Raw genomic sequence first — 24,263 nt, 5'->3', positions numbered from 1 at the left:
ACATTAGCGGCATCGCCCTTAGGATCATCGGCGAGGCGGCAGCTTCCGCTGGAAAAACGCCTATACAGCATATCATCTGGGTGCCAGCTCACGCAGGCATAGCAGGAAACGAAAGGGCGGACAGCCTGGCTCGAGGGCTCACTTACCGAGCAGGCTTATCGGACGCCCCGGAGTTACGGCTACTCACGTGCGAGGGAGGCTACGCAGAGACCCTACAACTTTATAGGGGAACTAGATTGAGGTATCCACCACCACACAGAGCACTGACTAGGGAAGAGGCTGTAGGATGGCGTAGGCTACAGACGAACACTTTTCCTAACCTGTACATATACAGCAAAATGTCACCAACGCAATTCAGATCAGACTGTCCCTGGTGCGGCGGTACACCTACACTCTATCACATTACCTGGGAGTGCGAAAGAAACATAGCATTCCACAATTATCAAACACCGAGTGAGGAGCAATGGGAGAGCTGTCTCTCCAGCAGCGAGCTCGAGGTCCAGAGGGCCTTGGTACAGCACGCTGTTGAAGCGGCACGACTCAGTGGAGCCCTGGACTGAGGGCCCACCCTTGCTCGAAGACTCAAGTCGCCAGCGCCCAAGCAGGACGACCAAGAAGTCTTCATCTCCGCGAATCTCTTGAAAGAGCAATAAAAGTTTTCTCTCTCTCTCTCTCTCGAGTAAGCACTGGTCCGAACGGCAAAGGCCGGCACGGACAAACAGTAGCGTACGCACCTTACGCTGTCTCGGAGGGATCTCTCTCTCTGGGCCCCGCTCGGACGGTCGCGCGGTGCGCGGTGCGCGGCCGCCCCGTGCGGGTCCCGAATTCCCGCCAACAGGCGCCAATGGCAGAGGCCCTTGGGGAGCCGGGGCGGAGCTGTGGGTTTCTAAGTGGACACAGGCCACCAACCACCGCGTGTTCGAGCTTCGCGCGAGCCAAGGGCCCCGATCAGCCGTCACCACACACACCCTGGGGCACCGCTGCGGCGCACTCAACCTCCGCAGGGAGGAGAGTGATTCGCCGCAAAGAAATAGGCCTCCAAGTTCACAAAGGAGACATTTATTCACGTCGTCCTCCAGCTGATACACACACTCAATAGTCACGCCGTCCCGGGGGCGCGCGAGGAGCAAGGCTCCGCTGCGCGCACGAAGCGACTAGAGCAATGCGCGCCGCTAGCACGCCGCTGCAGGAGAATGTCCCCGCGGCAGTGCTGTGATCTCTCTCTCATGTCGACCGTTGGGCCGGTTGCGAGAGAGAGTGGGCAATCAACGCAAGGTACGCCTGTCGGAGGTCGCTGGACCCCGCTGGACAGGCTCGAGCCGCTGCAGGTCAGAGGACACGTGCGGGCGAGCTCGAGTATGCACTGGTCCGAACGGCAAAGGCCGGCAGGGACAAACAGTAGTGTACGCACCTTACGCTGTCTCGGAGGGATCTCTCTCTCTGGGCCCCGCTCGGACGGTCGCGCGGCGCGCGGCCGCCCAAAGCGGGTCCCGAATTCCCGCCAAAAGGCGCCAATGGCAAAGGCCCTTGGGGAGCCGGGGCGGAGCTGTGGCTAAATGACAGTGATTAGTCAACCAGCCGCCTCTCCACCGCCTGAGGCGGGAGCAAGGGAAAGAGGAGAAACAAAGCGGGAGGCCGGTACAGCCGCGCAAAGGCGACGGCGGAAAGCCAGGATTCCCACATCCCCCTCTCCTTAAATGCCCTCCTACCCATCGGCAAAGCACGCGGCGAAAATAAAGAAATCAATACACAAGAAAAATAAGCTACACCACAGTTCCAAAATAAAGAAATGAATACAGAGAAAAAAATTAGCTACACTTCAGTTCCAGCCAGAACAGAGTAAAAAAACAACACACAAACAAAGCAAAAAAAAGGCAAACACTTGCATACCCTTCAGGAAATCAAAACAGCTTACAGATTATATACACGGTACACAAGAAGATGTGAATACAACTGTACAGATATGTTGCAGGTGGATGCCAGCCTCAAAGTTCGATGGCGCGGCCCAGTGGCCCTGTCGGCGACTCACCGCTCGCAGACTTCAAGTTGAACGGGTTGGGAGGGCCGACGACTGATGGCGGTCTTCTTTCCGTTGATGACGACGGGGCCGCGGCAGAACACTAACCTCGCGCCCTTGGGCACGACATCACGTTCGGGCACAAGACAGTTAGTGCACCCCCTTCACGCCGGCTGAAACGGGCGAGGACGTTCGGCGGCGTCCTGATGTGTAACCTTGGCCACAGCGAGGGGTCCTTCTCATCCTCGCGCTCACGCAGAAGCACACAACGGCACAACTCACAGGCGTCGCCTTGGCTCATGGTTACGCGCGCACACAGTCACAGTCACAAACACGCATACATCGGCATGTGCGCGGACGCTGGTCGGCGACAACGATCCCCTCATCAGAAGCGTCCAGAGGCGCCGCGGCGAGGGTCAAAGGGTGCACTTTCCGCCCCCCATCGCCCCAAACGCCCCGCCAACTTCCCCTCCATACGGGCCGCAGAAAACTCGCAACGCGACACACGGCTCCTTAACGAACCAACCACCCACAGTCGGGCCGGAAATGGGAAAAGGCGCGCTGTACAAACGACACCTAATCCAATCTATTCCTTCTAGAAGATAAGAGCAAGCACGAGCGGGCTGAAGTTAGCCTATGTACATATCGGTCCGTTAGAACAAAAACAGACGAGAGAAGCAGGAAACGAAAGAGGTTAAAAATTGACTCAAGCAAACAAATAAACTGATAAACACACAAGGCTGGAACTGAGCATGCTGCAAAAACAAAAAAAATAACACCGTGCTTCGCCTGGGTAGGGCCTGACGAGAAAGCTCGCCAGCTAGCTGAGGCTGCGTGCCTTCGGTTGCGGAAAAGTCCGCCGTCCGGCATCAATCACACCGGTGACCGTCGCCTCAGATTGTACCGGTGTTCCGTACGCTTGCGTTCCGCAGCACCAGTTGTGCCTTTGCGCTTGCTTTTGATACCAATGGGTACCGGCGCAAGCTCGTCAGACCGTGACGCGTAGGCCTTCAGGTCTAATGAACCCCTGCTTGCTCCTGGGGAAAGGCCCCATCAAATCGCAGGTGGCCATCTGCCACGGACGCACACTGTCAATCGGTTTCATCATTCCAGGCGGCTTGCCGCCCCGTGACTTCACCGCTTGACAGACATGGCAGGAACGGCAATAGCGGGAAATGTCACGCTTCATGCCGGGCCACGTCACCGATTGACTCAGTTTTTGCAAAAACTTTGGAGCGACTCAGATGACCGGCCAGTGGTTCGTCATGAGAGAATCGCAGCAGTGCGCCTCTCAGACTTTTGGGGATAACCACCTTGAACGGGTCGATGGACTCGTCATCGGTGGCCATGTACTTCAGCACGAGCCCGTCATGGTCCAGCAAATATGAGTCCCCGGGGTTCGCCGCGACACACGCTGGCTTCTGCCCCCCTGCGCCCGCTACAATACCAGTAGCGTCACGGCGCTCCGTCTCCCTAAGACCGTCGCTCAACTCGCGACAAAAGGGGTCATTTTGCTGGGCTTTCAGTAGCTCTTTACGGCTAAAACGATTCCAGTCATCCCAGAGGGGAGCCTGGTCTCGTCCCCACTCAGGTTTGCAGCCAAAATTTCCGTTCGCGTCGGCACTTCCGAGGCGCTCACTAAGAGCTTTGCCTCTCGTCCGCTTTGCGAAGCGCTGCTTGCCTGGTTAGCGGAATGGATTAACCCGTTTGCGGGCTCTCCCTCCTTGCCGCCCGGCGGCTCGTCCGCTGTTTCGCCCCCTCCGCTTACAGGCGTCAAGGCGACGCTGGCGAGTGGGGCGCGGGATAGCGCGTCAGCTACCACGTTCGTGCTCCCCTTTCGATACTGCACGGAAAAGTCGTAATGCTGTATCAGGAGAGCCCAGCGCGCCAGCCGACCCGCAGGCTCGCGGAGCCGCATCAGGCAACTGAGCGCACTGTGGTCTGTCTGCACCGCGAATTGCGTTCCATCAAGGTAGACCTCAAATTTGCGCAGTGCAAACACGATGGCGAGGCACTCCTTCTCGGTCACAGAATAATTCCTCTCCGAGGGCAGCAAGGAGCGGCTGGCAAAGGCCAGCGGTTGCAGCACGCCATCGAATTCCTGTAGGAGAACTGCTCCTAAACCCAGATCGCTCGCGTCAGTCTGGACTACGAACTGTCTGGTCAGGTCGGGTAGCCTGAGCTGCACTGTCTCGGCAATGGCACTAGACAGGAGGCGAAAGGATCGCTCTTGCTCGGGCCCCCATCGCCACGCTGCAGTCTTTCCCAAGAGCTTGGTCTAGGGTGCCTGCACGCGGGCACAGGACGGGATGAACGACTGATAAAAATTGGCCATTCCCAGAAAACGGCGCAGGCCGCGTACGTCCTTGGACGCGGGAAATTCGAGTATAGCTCGAAGTTTCTCCGCATCTGGCTCAATAGAGCCTCGGCCTCAGCGACTGCGCCCCTGCCTCAGTGGAGGCTTGGACGGGCTGCACGAACGAGGGAGGCAAGGCTCCTAGTTCGATGAGCGGCGCGGTTTCCACAGGGAACCGGACCAGCGCCTCGCCGTTCCCAGAGCAGAATTGACTGCTCGCGGGGCACGGCTGCTGCTGTTCGAAACTGCCGGTTGCGGCAGCGTGACACGAACTGCTTTCGCACTGGGCGGAAAGCATGCACAGCTGAGGCATGTGACCAGCGGATGCACCGCAGGGTGCTCCCGATACAGCTCCAATGGGAGCCGCGTGGTCGACATTTTGGGTTGTGCCGCCGTAAACCCCAATGGGGGCCGCGGCCAACCACAATGTCTAGCTATTCAAAGGAACAGCAGCCAGCGTATCAAACGACGCTACAACTCCGTAGGGAGCCGACATGTAGCTGCCGAGTGCCCCGCTGGGGGTGGTAGACATGGTGCGCAAGCGTGATCGGCAAGGCGACCTGCTCGGCTAATGTGCCATCAAAGGCGTAAGCGCCAATGACTTAGCACGTTGGGCGCCAGTTGTGGGTTTCTAAGTGGACACAGGCCACCAACCACTGCGGGTTCGAGCTTCGCGCGAGCCAAGGGCCCCGATCAGCCGTCACCACACACACCCTGGGGCACCGCTGCGGCGCACTCAACCTCCGCAGGGAGGAGAGTGATTCGCCGCAAAGAAATAGGCCTCCAAGTTCACAAAGGAGACGTTTATTCACGTCGTCCTCCAGCTGATACACACACACTCAATAGTCACCCCCTCCCGGGGGCGCGCGAGGAGCAAGGCTCCGCTGCGCGCACGAAGCGACTAGAGCAATGCGCGCCGCTAGCACGCCGCTGCAGGAGAATGTCCCCGCGGCAGTGCTGTGATCTCTCTCTCGTGTCGACCGGTGCGCCGGTTGCGAGAGAGAGTGGGCAATCAACGCAAGGTACGCCTGTCGGAGGTCGCTGGACCCCGCTGGACAGGCTCGAGCCGCTGCAGGTCAGAGGACACGTGCGGGCGAGCTCGAGTATGCACTGGTCCGAACGGCAAAGGCCGGCAGGGACAAACAGTAGCGTACGCACCTTACGCTGTCTCGGAGGGATCTCTCTCGCTCTCTGGGCCCCGCTCGGACGGTCGCGCGGCGCGCGGCCGCCCAAAGCGGGTCCCGAATTCCCGCCAAAAGGCGCCAATGGCAAAGGCCCTTGGGGAGGCGGGGCGGAGCTGTGGCTAAATGACAGTTATTAGTCACCCAGCCGCCTCTCCACCGCCTGAGGCGGGAGCAAGGGAAAGAGGAGAAACAACGCGGGAGGCCGGCACAGTCGCGCAAAGGCGACGGCGGAAAGCCAGGATTCCCACAACTTTCATCGCTCACTGACGTCATCCAGGACGAGGTTCAAGAGGCGTTGGGTGTGACGCCGACACCCACGCAGTCTCTGCATCCCCCAGCCATGACTTACGCCGCAGCTATGCGCCGTCCTGCACCTCGACGACGGGACCCAAGCCCCTATCGCCCTCAGCCAGCTGCGTTGGACCGCCGCCCACTCGCCCTAACCAGCCCGTCCTACGAGCGACGCGCGCAGCCGAGGAAATGCGACCAGTGTAGAACTCCCGACCAGCGCCGCCCACTATGCTTCCACTGTGGCGAAGCCGGTCACGCCCTCCGGCACTGCCCATACAGAAGACTGGGCATCCGAGGGTTCTCTTACGACGCTCCACAACCCCGACCCGGCCAGCGACCAGCCGAAATAGAGGAGTTTTTGCTTCGGGAAGGCTGCTCATCGCCGAGCCGCCTATCACGTTCCCCGTCGCCATCTTCACAGCGCTTTGTATCTCCTAGCCGAGGTTACGCGATGCGTGGACGCTCCCCCAGCCTCCGAAGGTGCAACTGAATAAAGCAGCCTCTGGAGGTGAGGTTGCTTCTGAGCGCAAGAACAAAGATCCTCCATCGACGAAAACGCAAGACCATGCCTCAACTACGACGACTACACCGACGACGACGACGACGCGGCCAGACTTGAACCTTATACCAACGCCCAGAGAAGTAACGTCGGAATACGCCCACCGCAGTCTCACTGCCCGACGAAGCCGAGACCGTACATCGAAGACAACGTGCAATACGAAAACACGATCAAGTGACTTTGAAGTTACGGTCGACGGTCACGCGGTTACTGCCTTGGTCGACACTGGAGCTGACTACTCTGTCATGAGTGGCCAACTCGCTGTCCGACTCAGGAAGGTAACAACAACTTGGGATGGCCCGCTGATCCGCACCGCAGGTGGTAACCTCATTACGCCGTCAGGACGCTGCACCGCGAGAGTTACTGTAAATGGGAGAACCTATGCGACAACCTTCCTGATCCGACAGCAATACTCGCGAGACGTGATTTTGGGAATGGACTTCCTGAATGAACACCGAGCGATCATCGACCTTCGATCTAAGTCGATCAAGCTTTTCACGGAAAAAGCCATACCTGTTGCGACGAGCGCGACTCATCACGTTGCCTTAAACGTCCTCGATGAAGCATTGAGCGTGCCGCCCCGGTCAAGTGTTCTCGTCTTCATAGGTACTGGAGACATCGAAAATGCCGAAGGCGTTATCGAGGGGAACACCCAGTTACTCCTGGAGCGAGGATTGGGCGTCGAGAGGGGAGTCGCCGAAATCCGAAATGGCCAAGCCCAGGTGTTGCTAACCAACTTCACCGAAGAATACCGGCATCTAAACAAAGGTACGACGATCGCTTTCCTCGACGAGCTGGCAGACATCAGAGACGTATTTGCCCTACCCGACCAACCCGCAGAACCATCTGACCAAGGCCATCAGCCCACGCTCGACATCAACCCGGCATTACCCCGGAGCAGACAAGACCAAATACGCAGTCTTCTTCAAAGGTACACCGATTGCTTCTCATCAGCATTGAATGTGCAACGAACCCGGCTAGCCAAGCACCGCATTGTCACAGACGAACACGCCCGAGCACTGCGGCAGAGCCCCTACCGCGTATCGCCGATAGAACGTCAAGCTATCCGCAAGCAAGTAGAGGAAATGCTACGTGACGACGTCATCCAGCCATCAAGGAGCCCCTGGGCAGCACCAGTTGTCCTAGTGAAAAAGAAAGACGGCACCCTTCGCTTCTGCGTCGATTACCGGCGCCTGAACAGCATTACGAAGAAGGATGTCTACCCCCTCACCCGCATCGACGACACACTCGTTCGGCTATGCAACGCTAAGTACTTCTCATCGATGGACCTTAAGAGCGGCTACTGGCAAATTGAAGTCGACGAAAGAGATCGCGAGAAGACTGCATTCATCACGCCAGACGGACTGTTCGAATTCAAGATGATGCCATTCGGCCTCTGCTCTGCCCCAGCGACGTTCCAGCGAGTAATGGATACGGTGCTCGCTGGCTTGAAGTGGCAGATTTGCTTAGTCTACTTAGATGACGTCGTTGTCTTCTCCTCAGGCTTTGAAGACCACCTGAGAAGGCTTCGGATAGTGCTGCAAACGATCAAGTCTTCAGGCCTGACACTGAAACCAGAGAAGTGCCACTTCGCCTACGAGGAGCTGCTGTTCCTTGGTCACGTCGTAAGCAAGGATGGAGTTCGCCCAGACCCCCAGAAGACGGCTGCGATCGCAGTTTCCACAGCCTAATGACATGAAAGCTATACGCAGATTCCTTGGATTGTGCGCTTATTACCGGCGATTCGTCAAGAACTTTTCGCGCATCGCTGAACCTTTGACCCAACTTACCAAGGCTGACGTGCCTTTTAAATGGGAAAGGCCGCAAGAGGAAGCTTTCAACGAGCTGAAGCGCCGCTTAATGTCCCCTCCTGTGCTCGGGCACTTTGATGAAAACGCCGAAACCGAAGCTCATACCGATGCAAGCGGGGTGGGCTTAGGAGCGGTGCTCGTTCAGAAAAATGGCAGAAAGGAGAAAGTTATCGCGTACGCTAGCCGTTCACTGTCGAGAGCCGAAGCCAACTAACTATTCGACGACCGAGAAAGAATGTCTCGCCATTATTTGGGCCACGTCCAAATTTCGCCCCTACCTATACGGACGACGATTCAAGGTTGTGAGCGATCACCATGCTCTGTGCTGGCTGGCCAATTTGAAAGATCCCTCCGGCCGCCTTGCTCGTTGGAGCCTGCGTCTTCAAGAATTCGACATAACGGTAGTCTACAAATCTGGCCGCAAGCATTCCGATGCAGACGCAGCCCCGGAAGAGGAAGACGACGACGCTTTCCTAGGACCGGTAAGCGCCAGCAGTTTCGCGCAACAGCAGCGCTCGGATCCTGAGTTGCAAAGCCTAGTTGATTATTTGAAAGGCAAGACCGCATCGCCTCCCCGGGGGTTCAAGCGCCAACTGTCGTCCTTCGTCCTTCACAATAATGTCCTTCTGAAGAAGAACTTCGCGCACAACAGGGCAGTGCATCTTCTTGTCGTGCCCAAAAATCTCAGGCAAGAAATTATGCAGGCATGTCATGATGAGCCGACTACAGGGCATCTCGGGATTGCTCGCACGTTGCACTGCATCCAGAAGTACTATTGGCCGCGGCTAGCTACCGACGTTTCCCATTACGTGAAAACGTGCCGTGAGTGTCAGCGACGCAAAACGCCTCCGACTAGACCAGCCGGACTCCTGAACCCCATACCACCGCCAACTAAGCCCTTTCAGCAAATCGGGATGGACCTCGTCGGCCCCTTTCCGACGTCATCATCAGGTAACAAGTGGATCATCGTGGCCACCGACTACATGACCCGCTACTCCGAAGCAAAAGCGTTGCCTAGTGGTACCGCAACAGAAGTTGCAAAATTTTTTGTCGAACAAATTCTCCTCCGACACGGCGCACCCGAAGTGCTCATCACATAGAGAGGAACAGCATTTACAGCGGAGCTGACGCAAGCCATTTTAAACTACAGCCAGACAAGCCATCGGAGGATCACTGCCTATCATCCACAAACCAACGGACTCACAGATCGTCTAAACAAGACCATCGCAGACATGCTCTCCATGTACATCGACGCCGAACACAAGACGTGGGACTCCATTCTGCCCTACGTGATCTTCGCTTATAATACTGCCGTCCAGGAGACAACCAGGTTTACCCCATTCCAGCTGGTATACGGCAGGAAACCCACAACAACACTCGACGCAATGCTCCCGCACGTTTCTGACGAAGACAACCTCGACGTCGCCGCCTACCTTCATCGCGCCGAGGAAGCCCGAAGACTTGCGCGGCTTCGCATAAAAACTCAGCAGCACACCGACGCCCGACGCTACAATCTGCGCCGACGAGACACGCATTACAAGCCAGGTGATCGTGTTTGGATATGGACACCAATTCGCCGCCGTGGATTGAGTGAAAAGTTGCTGCGACGCTACTTTGGCCCATATAGGGTTCTCCGCCGAATTGGTGACCTGACTATGAAGTCATCCCCGACGGAACGACAGCATCTCAGCGACGACGCACACGCCCGGAAGTCGTACATGTCGTACGTTGTAAACCCTATTATGAACGCTAAAGGACTCGAAGTTTTCATTCTCCGTGTTTATTTTCATTTTAAAGCATCGAGACGGTGGTTCTTTGGAAGGGGGGTAATGCCACGTATCATTGTAGTGTTTGTTCGTTCACGCTCAAGGCTGCAGGAAAGGGTCGTTATCACTTTTGTTCGTGACGCGAGAAGCGACCAGACTAATCTCGACTGATCGCAGCCATTAGAGGATGCATCTAGGTTTTTCCATATTACTGCAGATGATCTTGACCTGTTATCTGGAAGTTCCCTTGCCGGCTTTAAATTGAGCGATGCCGCGAGCAGCGGTCATTCGTAGTTCGACGATTGACGAGCACGCTTGTTGCTTACGCCGCCACCGAGTGATTCAGTTCTTTTGCGGGCGCAAGTCAGCCCAAATAAAGAGCTTCGTTTGCAAGTCTTTCTGGTGTCTTCCTGACCGCTGGACTGCCGTCACTACAGCGTGACAATACGAAGGTACGGGGCCACGTACACTATCCTGCAGATCACAAAGGCCTGTATTAGTCTAAGAGTATCCTGTTCTTGCATGCCGTTTTTCTTGCTTGTGATCCGAGATATCATACGGATGTCTTGTTCGCACACCGTTTGGAGCTTGGTGATCGCTGCTGCGTTCACACCCTCGTTGTTAATGAGCAGCCCCAAAATCCGTATTGTTTCCACCTCGGGAATAGGTGTATCATGGACCGAGATTTCCAGCGTCAGCATCCCCCTTCCCTCGCAGGACGAGGAGCTCCGACTTGTTCGGGGAACAGCGCAGTCCACATTCTTCTGCACACTTTTGAACCGTGCTGGCAGCCTCTTGGAGGGCCTCCTCCATCTGTCCCAAGTTTCCCTCTGTTGCCCATATGGGAATGTCATCCGCGTAGAGGGTGTGGCGGATTCCCCATTAAGTTGCTCCGGCAGCTGCATGAGGGCAACGTTGAAGAGCAGTGGAGAAAGTACTGCTCCTTGAGGCGTCCTACTGGTGCCCATGGGTATCGCCTCGGACCTCGTGTCACCAATCCCGATGTGCGCTTGTTTATCTTGCAAGAAAGCGTTGATGTAATTAAAGGTACGCTTTCCGCTTTCCCTGTAGATTGTCCAGAATCATGGACTGCTTCACGTTGTCGAAAGCCCCCTTAAGATCTAGGGGATCGATAACCTTCATCTTCAGCTGCAGTAACACGTCCTGGGTTGACAAGTGTGCCCTAAACCCAAAAATTGTGTGAGGTGTAATATTGTGGTCTTCTATATACGTCGAAAGCCGCATGTGTACCACCTTCTCCATCAATTTCCCGGCGCACGACGTAAGCGAGATGGGCCTGAGGTTATTGATGTTCACCCCTTTCCAGGCTTGGGAATAAAGCAGACATCGGCCGTCTTCCACGCCCTGGGTAATTGTCCACTTTTCCAGCATTCGTTGATGTAGTGCGTGAGATGTCCAAGCGCTTGCCGATTGAGATTGACCAGCAATTCCACCGTCACCCTGTTGTTCTCCCCCCGCCTCATGTCCATAAGCGCCGCCTGTAATTTCTCGACTTCGAACTCTCTGTCCAGGTCCGGATTGTCCATACCCTCGTAATCCCGTACTGGCTCGTTGTCTTTCACTGTGCAGAGGTACTTACTCGCGAGGGCTGCAACTAGCTGCTGTTCCGTGCCCGCGAAGCCGTGTAGGGCTCTCTTGAGGTTGCGTGGCTGATCCCCGCGAGACGGAGGGCTCTATCAAACGTCTAAGACTTCACGCCGCCTTGGTGCTAAGGTTGCCTTTCATGGAGTCGCATTTGGCGAACCAGTTGTTTTTGGCGAGGGATAGTGCATACTCTTCTGCTTGCAAGCTTAATTTCGCGACCTTGATCTTGAGCTTGCGGTTATGCTTTTGTCTTTTCCACCGCCGTGTGAGACTTTTCCTGGCCTCCCATAGATGTAGTAGGTGGTTGTCAATAGCCGGGACTTCTTCTGATGTCTGAAGCGTACGTGTGAAGCGGTCCTTGAATGCCAGCAGCGACTCAGCCCACTCCTCGTACTTTTCAATGGGCGCGTTGAGCGTAGAGCCTTCCGCCTGTCGGAACAACGACCAGTCCGTGAGCCGGGCATTCCCTATCGTTTTGCGATGCTTATTGTAGTCGAGGCTGATCTTGAGAATGCAGTGGTCACTCCCTAAGGTCTCCTGCGTGTTGTGCCAATCATAGTTTCTCGCACCTTTAATCAGCGAGAGATCTGAACATGTATCTCTCGAGACACTGTTGCCAATCCTCGTGGGATGCTGCGGGTCAGTAAGAATCGTCGGTGTTAGGTCCGATATGGCCGCAGCGAGTCTCCTGCCCTTAATATCCTCCTTACTATATCCCCAAAAGAAACTATACACGTTAAAATCCCCCACAATGATGAGAGGTGCACTGTTTGCCAATTGCGTGCCCTTTTGGAAAATCTCATCGAAAGACGCACCCCTGTTCTTCGGTCGACTATATATGTTCAACATATACGCACTTCTGCTAGTGCGTAGGTTCGGTAAAAGCTGAATAAATGTATGTTCCACAGCAGTTACTAACTCCAGCTCAATTGTCACAGTCGTGCAATCCTTATGCACCAGAATGCAGGTGGATGAGCTGTTTTGATGCGTGCTGTATGGTCTGAGTTTGGCGTCCGTATTCACGCCCTGCAGTGCAATAATATCTGGTAATTCATCCAACGAATCTACCTATTGCTGTAGCGAATCCTTCTCTCTAAACCCCCGGCAGTTCCACTGCAAATCTGCAATTTAGGAGGGCGGGTCATGTTGAACACTAAAGGAAATCGCGCTTGGTGCGTCCACTCCGGTGTCGGGCGAATGATCAGCTGCAAGCTGTCTATTAGTCACCCGGCCAGTTAATTTAGGAACCTTCGACCGCGTACAGTCCGCAAACTCCTGAAGTTTCCGATCGATTCTCATTTCAAAGGCTTGCAACTTAATCAGACGGGGCTCCAAGATGCCCTGTAAGAACCCGCTCTACCGCTGCCTCAATGCCCCTCTGAATAGCTGCCTGAACATTTTTCTCAATAATAGTCCGTAGAATTCCTTCGATGCCAGCCTGTATATTTTGCGTTATGCGAGCTTCAGTATGCATCGCTCGTTCAGGAGCGTTCAGCATACATCGCTCCATAATAGCCTCAATCCTGGCTTCTTTCTCTCTCGCACCGGCCCCCTTATCGGTCTCCGTCGCCACTGCGTTACTGTTTCTCTCCTCCTCCTCCTTTTTGGCACCCCGGGGGACAAGAGTTAGTGCTTGCTGAGTAACAGGGAGGAAAGCATCCTCCTCCATTGCAGGTACATCAGGCGTTTCTGGAATGTTTTCTCCCCCTGGCGATGTTCTTAGTTCCTGACTTTTAAACTTCGCTAGTTTTTCTTTTAATCTGCTATCTTTCTCCTTAAGTTTCTCAACAGCCAACGTGGGAGGCGGAGAAGCGACAACCTGTGCCCAGCTCACCTTGCTGCCCGTGGTTTCCTCCGATCCGGCTCTTCCCGATTTCTTGTCACCTGGACAACCGTTTCCTTCAGGCCCCTACCGGGACGCCCCCGTTGCGGTCCTCGCTGAGGGACCCGGCGACGGAGTCCCCATCCACTTCTTCTGCGATTGCGGCCCAGGCCCTGAATTCTTTCGGTCCTCTCTTGATTGACGCTGGTTGCTGAATTTCCTTCCGCCAGGCTTCTGCCCGGCTCCGGCCCTATTCCTGTTGGGGGAAAAACACAGAGCACTCCTAAAACACGGACAAAGAAGAAAGGCAAGACGATACTGCGCTGTCTTCAACTGAAGAGTTGAAGATAGCGCTGTATCGTATTGCCTTTCTTTGTCCGTGTCTTAGGAGTCCGCTGTGTTTTTCCCCCAAGATGAACTACCAACTAGCCCGCTCTTCCATCCTTGCAACCATTTCTGTATTTCCAGGTGCAGTCCGCGGACTTCGTGAGATGGCCGCCCCCACAGACTAGGCATCAGGGCTGGCACTCGTGCCCTTCTTCTTGGATGATGTTTGCACAGGCCCGGCAGAGTTTATCTCGAGGATTAGGGCAAACGCCCGCTCTATGTCCCACTGTTCCACAGCGGGTGCAAGCTGGTGTGTTCTTCCGGTAGAGACGGACGGGCACAGCCTCTCCCCAGTAGTATACGTTGAATGGCACTTTACGGCCCTCGAAGGTAATCACCGCCGCATTCGACTCTCCTAATTTCCTCACACACACCACGGGAGTAGTGCCTGGCGAGTAAATAGCTCGAGCAATATCAGCTTCGGACACTTTAGAAGCCACTTTAATTACTCCACGGCACGTATTTTCGGGCATCTTGAGGTAGACTTGCACCGTTTGTAATTGGCCACCAATCCGTAGACTCTCCACCGCGAGGACTCGCCGAATAGGCGCTGCGTCTCGAATTTCAACAGTGACCATGTTCTGATCCCACGCGGGCCATATCGCAGGCGCTTGTGATTTGCGTTCGATGCCGGAAGCAGCATATATCCTATCTGATTTGACAAATTTGACAAATTCAGCGCTCCCTTGGGTTTTACGACGACAACAGAGTCCTCAGTACCGAACTTGGGCACCACTCTCGTCTCCAACGCTTCGGTTGAAGCGGTTTGCTTGGCGCCGAAGTGGGGTCGTGGCCGTCAGCAGCGTCTCCACCGCGCAAGAGTTCCTGGCGTTCCAAGCTCGCGCGCCTCGCGGACGCTCGCTCCTGCTCTTCTAATTTCTTCCGAATAGCATATTCGGTGGCTTCATCGAAGACTGGTTTCTTCGCAGCCTGTAGCTCCACTACTTGCATCCTTTCCGGGTGACAGCTTTCAGGGCAACACAACTCAATTGGCGCACAAGCTCCGGGACCAGTACTGGTGCACCACCCAGGACCCCCGCGGGCCGGCGTGCTCTTATGCAGGTTCTGAGAACGTTGAGCTGGATCAACCGTTCCAGCTCCACGACCTGAGGGCGGCCCTAGCAAAAATGAAACGCGGCACCGCTCTGGGTCGGGACAAAATTACAGTCAAATTGTTAGCCAACCTCCCCGACCCGGCATACCTGTCTTTGTTCAATTACATTAACTCAATCTGGCTTGCGGAAGCGCCACTCCCCATCGACTGGAAGACCACCCTGGTCACCTTCAATCCTAAAGCTGGCAAGGCCATCAGCACGGACAACCTCCGCCCCATCTCTCTGACTTCCTGTGTGGGCAAACGCATGGAGACGATGGTACGTGACAGGTTGTCCGAGTTCATTGAATCTAAACACCTTTTCGTAGACACCATGTTCGGGTTTCGCCCGCACAGATCAGCACAGGATGTCCTGCTACAACTCAATCGGGATGTCCTCGACCCCGTCGAATGCCCTCACAACGACAAGGTCGTACTCGCCTTGTATTTCAAGGGTGAATTCTACAACGTTACCCACGAGATCATTCTCACCCAGCTCTCTCAAACTAACTGCGGCAGAAACGCCTTTCAATATATTCGGCAATTTTTAACCGACAGACAATCTTACATTCGAATCCAGGATAAAGAACATCGCCATTTTAATGTAGGAACCAGGGGTACATCCCCGGGCGTGGTGCTCTCTCCCCTGTTGTTTAATTTGGCTATGATGCGCCTACCGACCCAACTGGGCGCTGTCGCCGGTGTGCAGCATGCGCGGTACGCCGATGACATCACCCTGTGGGCCAGACAAGGTTCCCTTGGAGACATTGAGGCCAACCTGCAGGAGGCGGCGACCATAGTGGACCGTTATGCTCGCCGCTGCGGCCTCCAATGCTCCACCCAAAAGTCTGAATTTGTGCACATATGCCCATCACCAAAGTGCACAGTCAAAATTTCATTGTCTCTTGAGACAGGTCCTAGTTCCTGAAAATATCGAAGTCCGGTTACTGGGGCACTTCATACATCAAAATAGACGGTCAGAAACAACATTGGCCAAACTTCGTCAGGGGGGGGGGACCAGGTGGGCCGCTTGGTACGCCGGGTTTCTATCAAGCGAGGGGGGGGGGTTACGATGTAAGGACGCCTTGCGGCTGGCGCATGCATTTGTAACCAGTCGAATTCTATATTCGACTCCATTCCTCCACCTGCGGAAGCAAGACGAGGATTCACTCGAAGTCATCCTCCGCAAAATTATTATGCGGGCTCTGGGCCTCCCTGTGAACACCTCCAACAATTGCCTCCTGGGGCTGGGCATGGTGAACACATTTCGGGAGCTCCTGGAAGCCCACTTGACCAACCAATACACATGTCTCTCGAGGACATCGTCGAGTCGCCGCCTCCTTGCCCGACTGCACATCCAACACACCACTCTTATGGAAGAGCGCGTACGTATTCCATCCCAGTGGAGATGCGCCCTCCACGTGCGGCCTCTTCCCGCGAACATGAACCGTGCAGACCATAATGGCCGGCGCCTGGCGCGGGCGGAAGCCCTGGCCCGCCACTATGGATCGATACCCGGATATTCTACGTGCATGCCTCCGGCCCCCACCATGGGGGATGGTACACGGCCGCAGTCGTCCACCAATCCAAAAAAGTGAACGGTTTTACTTTCCGAGTCCGTGACATAACACACGAGGAGGAGGTCGCCATTGCGTTGGCTGCATCTGATTGCAATTCAAAAACAATTTTTTCCTACTCGCGAGGGGCATGTCGGAACGTCCAGCAGGGCTGGGTACTGTATCTAGCCTACCGCATTCTCCAAAACAGCGTCTACAACGGGGACCCCGCGCACCGGCGTATCGTTTGGGCTCCTGCTCACATGGGCCTTGAGGTAAATGAGGCAGGTGACGCCGCCGCCCGCGCGCTCTCTCACCGGACATTCCCCTCCTACCCCGACGATCAGGAACTCGAATTCACTCCCGCTTACTCCTTCAAAGACATTGTTTTACTTTATCAATCTGGCCACGGTCTTTATACCCCCCCCCCCCGTGTAAAGGTCTCTCAAAGGCGGAGGGGCGGCTTCTGCTTCGCCTGTATACTAATACTTTGCTGTGCCCGGCAGTTCTCAAAGACTTCGACCCTTCTTTCTCGGGCAGCTGTCCGCACTGTGCGGAGAAGTCCTCGGACATCTACCACATGGAGTGGGCCTGCCCCTCCAACCCTGCTATCCCCCCTCACCCCAACCCAACCCGGAAGGACACGGAGGCGACTCTGCTCGGCTGCTGTGACCTGCAGGCCCAACGGGCCTTGGTCGCGCGAGCCCGGGCGGCGGCCGACGCCACTGGGGCCCCGAACTAGGGACCTATATAGTACTTGTAAGGGCTGGCCCCCTCTGGGTCAGCTCATGCATAACCTGCAGTAGTGGATGTGTAAATAAATATTTTCCACTACCACATCGTAGCCCCGTGCAAGACTCATGGTGGCCGCGCCTAGTGCCGCGTCAGCGGCCCGGCGTCGTCGCCTAGCCTTAGGCTTAGCAGCTGCGCCAACATGATCGACAGACACAACCCCGTAAAATCGCCAAAGGCAGGCTCACCTGGATGAAAATGGTGTCTACGGGTGCCTGGTAACCTGCTGGACACACCTCAACTAGCGTCTAGCGATGCAGATCGATGGTTTGGCAGTAGGACATCCGTTTTGCGGAGCCGACGTGAACCGCGTCCACTCTCCTTGACGGCTCGCAGCGCCCCCCCCCCCATTCGCGCCTCCCAAGACAACTTGCCCGGGCGCAAGGCATTGAGCACGCGTTATATGCAGATGACATTACAATCTGTACCACCGAATGGTGCCTTGGTGACATAAAGGACCGCCTTCAGCAGGCCGGTTCCATAGTCGATGCGTATGCTAATGACTGTGGGCCCCAATGTGCTCCAGCGAAATAAAGCTTCTGCATGTCAGAGCGAACCCAAAGGATAGGACAGCAATACACATCTCTCTGTCAGGAGGAAGAGAGGTGGAGAGAGAGAGAGAGAGAGAGAGAGAGAGAGAGAGAGAAAACTTTATTTACAGAGGAATTCGGGGCACACCCCAGGGTCCCCGGACGACCCCATTACACTCAAGTGTTTATGTTCCGAAGGTCCATAACACTGGCAGCACGGCCGGTGGCGATGGTCTGCACGGCCGGGTCCTCCGAGCGCAGCAAGGTCTCCCAGTCCTCCCAGGTCTTGAGGTTCTCTAGGTCCCGCGGGGGAGGGTCCGCCGGGCAGAGGGAAATGATGTGGAGGGTAGAGGCGAAGGGTTCTGGGCATAGAGTGCATGCCGGAGTGGGGAAGGAGGGATGATAATGGGCTAGGGTAAGGGGTGAAGGGAGTGTGTGTGTCTGTAGTCTGCGCCAGAGTGTTGCGTGTTTGTTATCTAGGGAGCGGTGGGGCGGGGGGTAGAGCTGGCGTAAGGCTCTGTGCGCCTGTGTCAGCTCACTGAATGAGTGCATGCGCTCCTTCGTGAATCCCCGATCAGAGGCCACCTGAGCCCGGTTTAAAGAACCTCGGGCTAAAAGGTTGGCGGCCTCGTTTCCGGGATTCCCGGAGTGCGCGGGCACCCATATCAGCTCCACTTGGCGGGGCGGGGGGGCATCGGGCGAGTCCAGTATGCCAAAAGCAGGGACATGGACTCGGCCTCGAGCAAAATTTAGAATCGCAGTTTTAGAATCGCTTAAAATGTACCGGGCTTCCGTGCGGGTTATAGCAAGGGCAATGGCGGCTTCCTCTGCAGCCTCTGGAGACGTGTCTGGAGGGAGAGGTAGTGTGAGGAGGGCGGATAAAGAGGAGTCCACCACAGCTGCTGTCGTTTCATCACCCGTGCAGGCAGCGTCCACCCATACGGCGTCCGGCTGGGGGCCGTACGCTCGATGGAGTGCCTTAGCACGGGCTCTGCGGCGCTCCTCATGGTGGGACTGCTGCACATTCCTCGGGAGCGGCCTGATGAGGAGCTCTCGGTGAAGGGTTCGTGGGATGGCGAGGAGGGTTGGGTCGTTGGCCGGTATTTTGATTCCGAGGGTGTCCAGGATATACCGACCTGTGGAGGTTTGTGTGAGCCTGATGTATTGGGCCTGTCGGTGGGCCTCCACCAGTTCCCCGATCGTATTGTGGAGGCCCAGGCCTAGTAATCTATCTGTGGGTGTGTTGAGGGGAAGGTGAAGTGGTACCTTGAATGCCTTGCGAATCAAAGCATCCAAAGCGTTTATGTCATGTTTGGATAGGTGTAAGTATGGGGTAGTGTACAGCACACGGCTGAGGACAAAGGCATGAATGAGGCGACATAGGTCGCGCTCCTTCATGCCTCTATGACGTCCCGAAACCCTGCGGATGAGGTGCGATATCGCGCCTACAACCTGCTTGAGTTTCTTGAGGGTGGTGGTGTTTTTGCCATCGTTCTGGATGTGCAGGCCCAATACACGGAGGGTTCCAACCTCAGGTACCGGGTCACCATTCAGTTCAATGGCAATTGGGGAGCGGGGGCAGCGGTGGTTCTTAGGCCGGATGAGGAAGAGTTCGGACTTCTCTGGGGAGCAAGACAGTCCGATGGTCCGTGCGTAATTTTGGGTGAGGGTGGCTGCTTCCTGTAAGGTGTTCCCTATGTCTCCGTCACTGCCGTGAGTGGTCCACAGGGTGATATCGTCGGCATAAAGAGTGTGCTTCAGGTGGGGAATAGTGGCCAATTTTCGGGCGAGGGGGATGAGGGTAATGTTAAAGAGAAAGGGGGAAAGGACGGACCCTTGAGGGGTGCCGATACTCTGAAGAGTGTAGGAGGGGGAAGACAGAGGGCCGAAGTGTATCTCAGCTGTGCGGTCGGTGAGGAATGCTTGAATGTAGGCATACGTGCGCGCACCCACATTCAAGGGGGATAGAGCAGTCATGATCGCCTGATGTTCAATGCGATCAAAAGCTTTGGAGAGATCCAAAGCTAAAACTGCCTTGGTGTGACCCGGAAGAAGCGGGTCGAAAATGTCGTGTGAGAGTTGCAGCATAGCGTCCTGTGCGGATAGATGGGGGCAAAATCCTACCATGCTATGCGGGTAAAGATTGTTGTCCGCCGTGTGACTTGTGAGTCTCGCTAACACAACATGCTCTAGGAGCTTCCCAAGGCATGAAGTTAGCGAAATAGGGCGAAGGTTTTGAAGTGTAAGTGGTTTGTTGGGTTTAGGTATGAATATAACCTTCCCGTGGCGCCCGGACTGCGGGAGGTTACCCTCCCTCCAGCACTGGTTGAAGTATTTCGTAATGTGGGTGATCGATTGGTGGAGGGGCTCCGTATTCTGGGCCTCTTTATTCACCACAAACTCAGACTGGACTCCACTATTGTGAAACTCAAGAGAGTAGGCGAACAGGTAGGGCCCATGATCCGCCGCGTTTCCAACAAGCGGGGCGGTCTGCAGGGCAGGGACGCGCTTCGGCTCGTCTACGCCTTCGTGACTAGCCGGATCCTTTACGCCGTGCTTCTCCGCACTACTGAGCAAGACGAGGCGCGAATAGACGCCATCATCCGCTAGGCAACTAAGCGAACCCTGGATCTCCCGGTGGCTAACTCTAATGCCAGTCAAGGCACTGCCGGTGCTAAACTCCTACCTGGAGCTGCGCAAGGCCCACCTGGTGAACCAATACACGCGGCTCATGCAGACGGCCCCCGGGCACCGCCTGCTAAACCGCGTACACATCCAACACGACTGCGCTCCAGACGAGGCTGAGAGTATCCCAGAACTGTGGTACCATATGCTATAGGTCTCCCGTAGTACCCGGGTTCAAACCCGACCGCGGCGGCCGCGTTTCGATGGAGGCGAAACGCAAAAGGCGCCCGCGCGCTGGGCGACGTCAGTGCACTTTAAAGATCGCCAGGTGGCCGAAATTCTTCTGGAGGCCTCCACTTCGGCACCTCTTTCTCTCTTTCTTCTTTCACTCCCCCTTCATTCCTTCCCTTACGGCGCGGTTCAGGTATCCACCGAGATATGAGACAGATACTGCGCCAGTTCCTATCCTCACAAAGCAATTTTCAGTTCTGAAATGCAAAAGTGGCTCCTGTGCTGTGCTACATCAGTACACGTTAAAGATCCCCGTGTGGTAGAAATTATTAAGTACCCCTCCACTATGCCACCTCTTTCCTCCTTCCTTCTCTCGCTTCCTCCTTAATATCTTTCCTTACGGCGCGGTTCAAGTTTCCGCCGAAATGAGACAGACACTGCGCGATTTCTTTTCCTCCAAAACCAAAATAAATTTATACCGTGAATAAGGCAACACTGAGTGCTGCGCTATTAGAGCGAAGGCTGTGACAGCCGTGTGCAAGCCATTTAGCAGAAGTAAAATGGAGGTTACGACAGCCCTGCAACGCGTTAAACTGGAAGCTGCGGCACGTTTTTACAAGGCATTTGTAAAATGCAAGTCATACAATGACAGCGGTATTACACTTTCAAAATTGAAAATTGGTTTTTGAGGAAAGGAAATGCAGCAGTAATTGTCTGGCATTTCAGTCGACACCCGAACCGCGCCTTAAGGGAGGAAGGTTGGAGTGAAAGAAGAAGGAGAGAAAGGGGTGTCGTGTTGGAGTACTCCCGAATAGGAGGTGGTAGTGAAAACGTTGATTGCCATTGATGTAAATAGTGGGGGCGAAGCCCCTTACATGGCACTTGGATGACCCCTCAATGTTAGGAGGCACCCTTACAACGGGAATAATAGCCCCTGGAGCGCAATCCTTCTGTGGGCGGTGGAGATGATCCGGCGCTGGTTTTGAGCGGACGACCTGGTTAGAAGAGACTCCCAGTTAGTCTCCGAAAGGGTTGGTGATGGGGAATGAGGGAAGGTGCGGCATGTGAGGAGGGTGTGTAAGAAGTCTCCTGGTCTGCCGCAAAGTTTGCATGATGACGGGAATTGGTCGGGGTATCGGGCGTGCAGCAGTATTGGGTATGGAGCAGTAGGTTTAGTCTCTGGGGTTGAACGTCCCAAAGCGACTCAGGCTATGAGAGATGCCGTAGTGAAGGGCTCTGGAAATTTCGATCACCTGGGGTTCTTTAAGGTGCACTGACATCGCACAGTACACGGGCCTCTAGAATTTCGCTTCCATCGAGATTCAACACCGCGGCCGGGATCGAACCTGCGTCTTTCCGGTCAGCAGGCGAGAATAATTTCGACTGCCTGGGGCTCTTTAACGGGCCCTGACATCGCACACCGCATGGGCGCCTTTGCGTTTCGCCTCCATCGAAGCGCGGCCGCAGCGGCCGGGATATATCCCGGGATCTCCGGCTCAGCGACCGAGCGCCCTAGCCACTGAGCCACCGCGGCGGGTTGATAACGCTTTGCGCTGAACGACTTTTAGAGCGCTCTGCTCCTCCCATGCTGAGCCCGAAGGTCATCTGGCTCTTGGATTTGGCATCTAACGGCAGACGCGCCGCTCGTGCGAAATCACGCGTGGCAGAAGTCTCGATCTTCTTGATCGACGCCATCGCTCCGCCCTTGATACTACCGCGGGGACGGCAGATTTGACCTTGGTCAAGATTTGGTCCATGGCGGTCTCGATCATAGATCGTAATTTAGAGGTTAAGCGCTCCTCCATCTTGGACAACCCCCGCCTCCTCCGTCGGACGGGGCCCATTAGGGACGTATCCCGTCCTTCAAAATTCAACCGTCTGATTATTGATTCGGACAATGAGGACAGCTGCCCCGCTCCTTCCATCATCACCCCCTTGATGGCGCAAGTAGCTGGCTCTGAGGCAGCCAATCCCTCCTCCTCCCCCCCAAGAATTTTAAATCATGGCGAGACACCTTAATCAAAGGAGTTCCGCCATCTCCAATTCGGCCATGTCAACTTCAATAACACAGTGGAACTGTAGAGGCTTTAAGGACCGCACTAAGCGGGCCAATTTCCGCCTCTACCTTGAAACTTTTGGGTCCTTACCAGCCGTGGTTGCCCTCCAAGAGCCAGGCCTGGGCGCCACAATTTCAAATTACACGACGTTCCAACAGGACCCCGCGTCTTGTCTTCTCGTTCACAAAGACTACACAGGCAACCTAGTGGATCTCGACCTCAAGCTCGAGTATTCCTATGTAATGGTGACTATACTACCACTCCGCCGCAGGGACCCGCCGTTGCATATACTCAACGTGTACTGCGCTCCCAAACTCAAGCGAGTGACTTTTGCGGACCTCTTTAGCCGCGCGCTAAGAGTAGCGGGCCGCGATCCCCTGCTGATTGTGGGCGACTTTAATGCTCCCAGTCAGCTGTGGGGGTATCGCAAGGAGGAGTCGCGCGGACGTAGGCTGGCGGAGCTTGCGTCCACGTTGGGCCTCACCCTCCACACGGACCCCGTCCACCCAACACGGCTAGGAAACTCCGTGACACGGGATACGTGCCCGGACTTAACCTTCACTCGCAACATACAACACGCAGACTGGCTCAACACCGAGGAGACCCTCGGTAGCGACCACTGCATCATTAACACTACACTACGCACACGCCCTCTCAAGCGTCCTAGAACACAAGCCCGTATCCCAGATTGGACGAAATTCAGGCAAAATTTTAACTCACTTGATAATACACCCATTTCCGCGCAAGGCTACACAGCATGGTCCCAACAGCTGCTGGCACACCTTTCCTCGCACGAAACACACATCCAGCTCTCAGAGGCGGTCACGGACGTGGATAACCACCTTCTACACCTCTGGGAAGCCCGTCGCAGCCTCGTCCGCCGTTGGCGACGCCAGAAACACAACAGAAAGCTTAAAGCTCGAATTGCCGAGCTTACCCAGAAAGCGGCAGAGTACGCGGCCCAACTCGCCGACTCCAACTGGGTAGATAGATGCAACACGGCCGCGCGACAAATGTCCAGCCGAAACACGTGGCGTCTCTTTCGAGCCCTAATCGACCCAACCCAAACACGAACCGAAACACAAAAACATTTGCAGCGAGCCATGCACGCTTTTCCTGGCAACACGACTCAACTGGCACAGAAACTTCGGGACCAGTATCTGTGTACAGCCCAAGACCCCCGTGGATCTGCGTACTCTTATGCAGGCAGAGAGAACACGGAGCTGGATCAACCTTTCCAGCTCCATGATCTGCGGGCGGCTCTCGCCAAAATGAAACGGGGCACTGCGCCAGGACGGGATAAGGTCACCGTCAAGCTTTTGACGAACCTGCCCGACTTGGCATACCAGTCCCTCCTGGAATACGTCAATGCGATTTGGCGCGGGGACACCCCCCTGCCAATCGAATGGAAAACGGCTTTGGTCACTTTTATTCCTAAAGCTGGCAAACCAATTGACACAGATAACCTCCGCCCCATCTCTCTCACCTCATGTGTGGGCAAACTAATGGAGACGATGGTGCGGGATCGGTTATCTACATATCTTGAATACAAACATGTCTTTGCGAGCACCATGTTCGGAT

The 24,263-nt window shown here is 55.5% G+C and overlaps 1 pseudogene; it reads right to left on the bottom strand.

Moving 5' to 3' along the window:
• Nucleotides 1-13,836: 13,836 nt before the first annotated feature.
• Nucleotides 13,837-15,377, bottom strand: LOC149338898 (uncharacterized; annotated as a pseudogene).
• Between the last annotated feature and the right edge of the window lie 8,886 nt (nt 15,378-24,263).

Source organism: Amblyomma mixtum, chromosome 6, assembly GCF_055824585.1.
Source record: "Amblyomma mixtum isolate Tamu chromosome 6, ASM5582458v1, whole genome shotgun sequence".
NCBI classification, from domain to species: domain Eukaryota; kingdom Metazoa; phylum Arthropoda; class Arachnida; order Ixodida; family Ixodidae; genus Amblyomma; species Amblyomma mixtum.
Note: the sequence above shows the minus strand (reverse complement) of the source record. Positions and strands in the feature narration are given on the sequence as shown.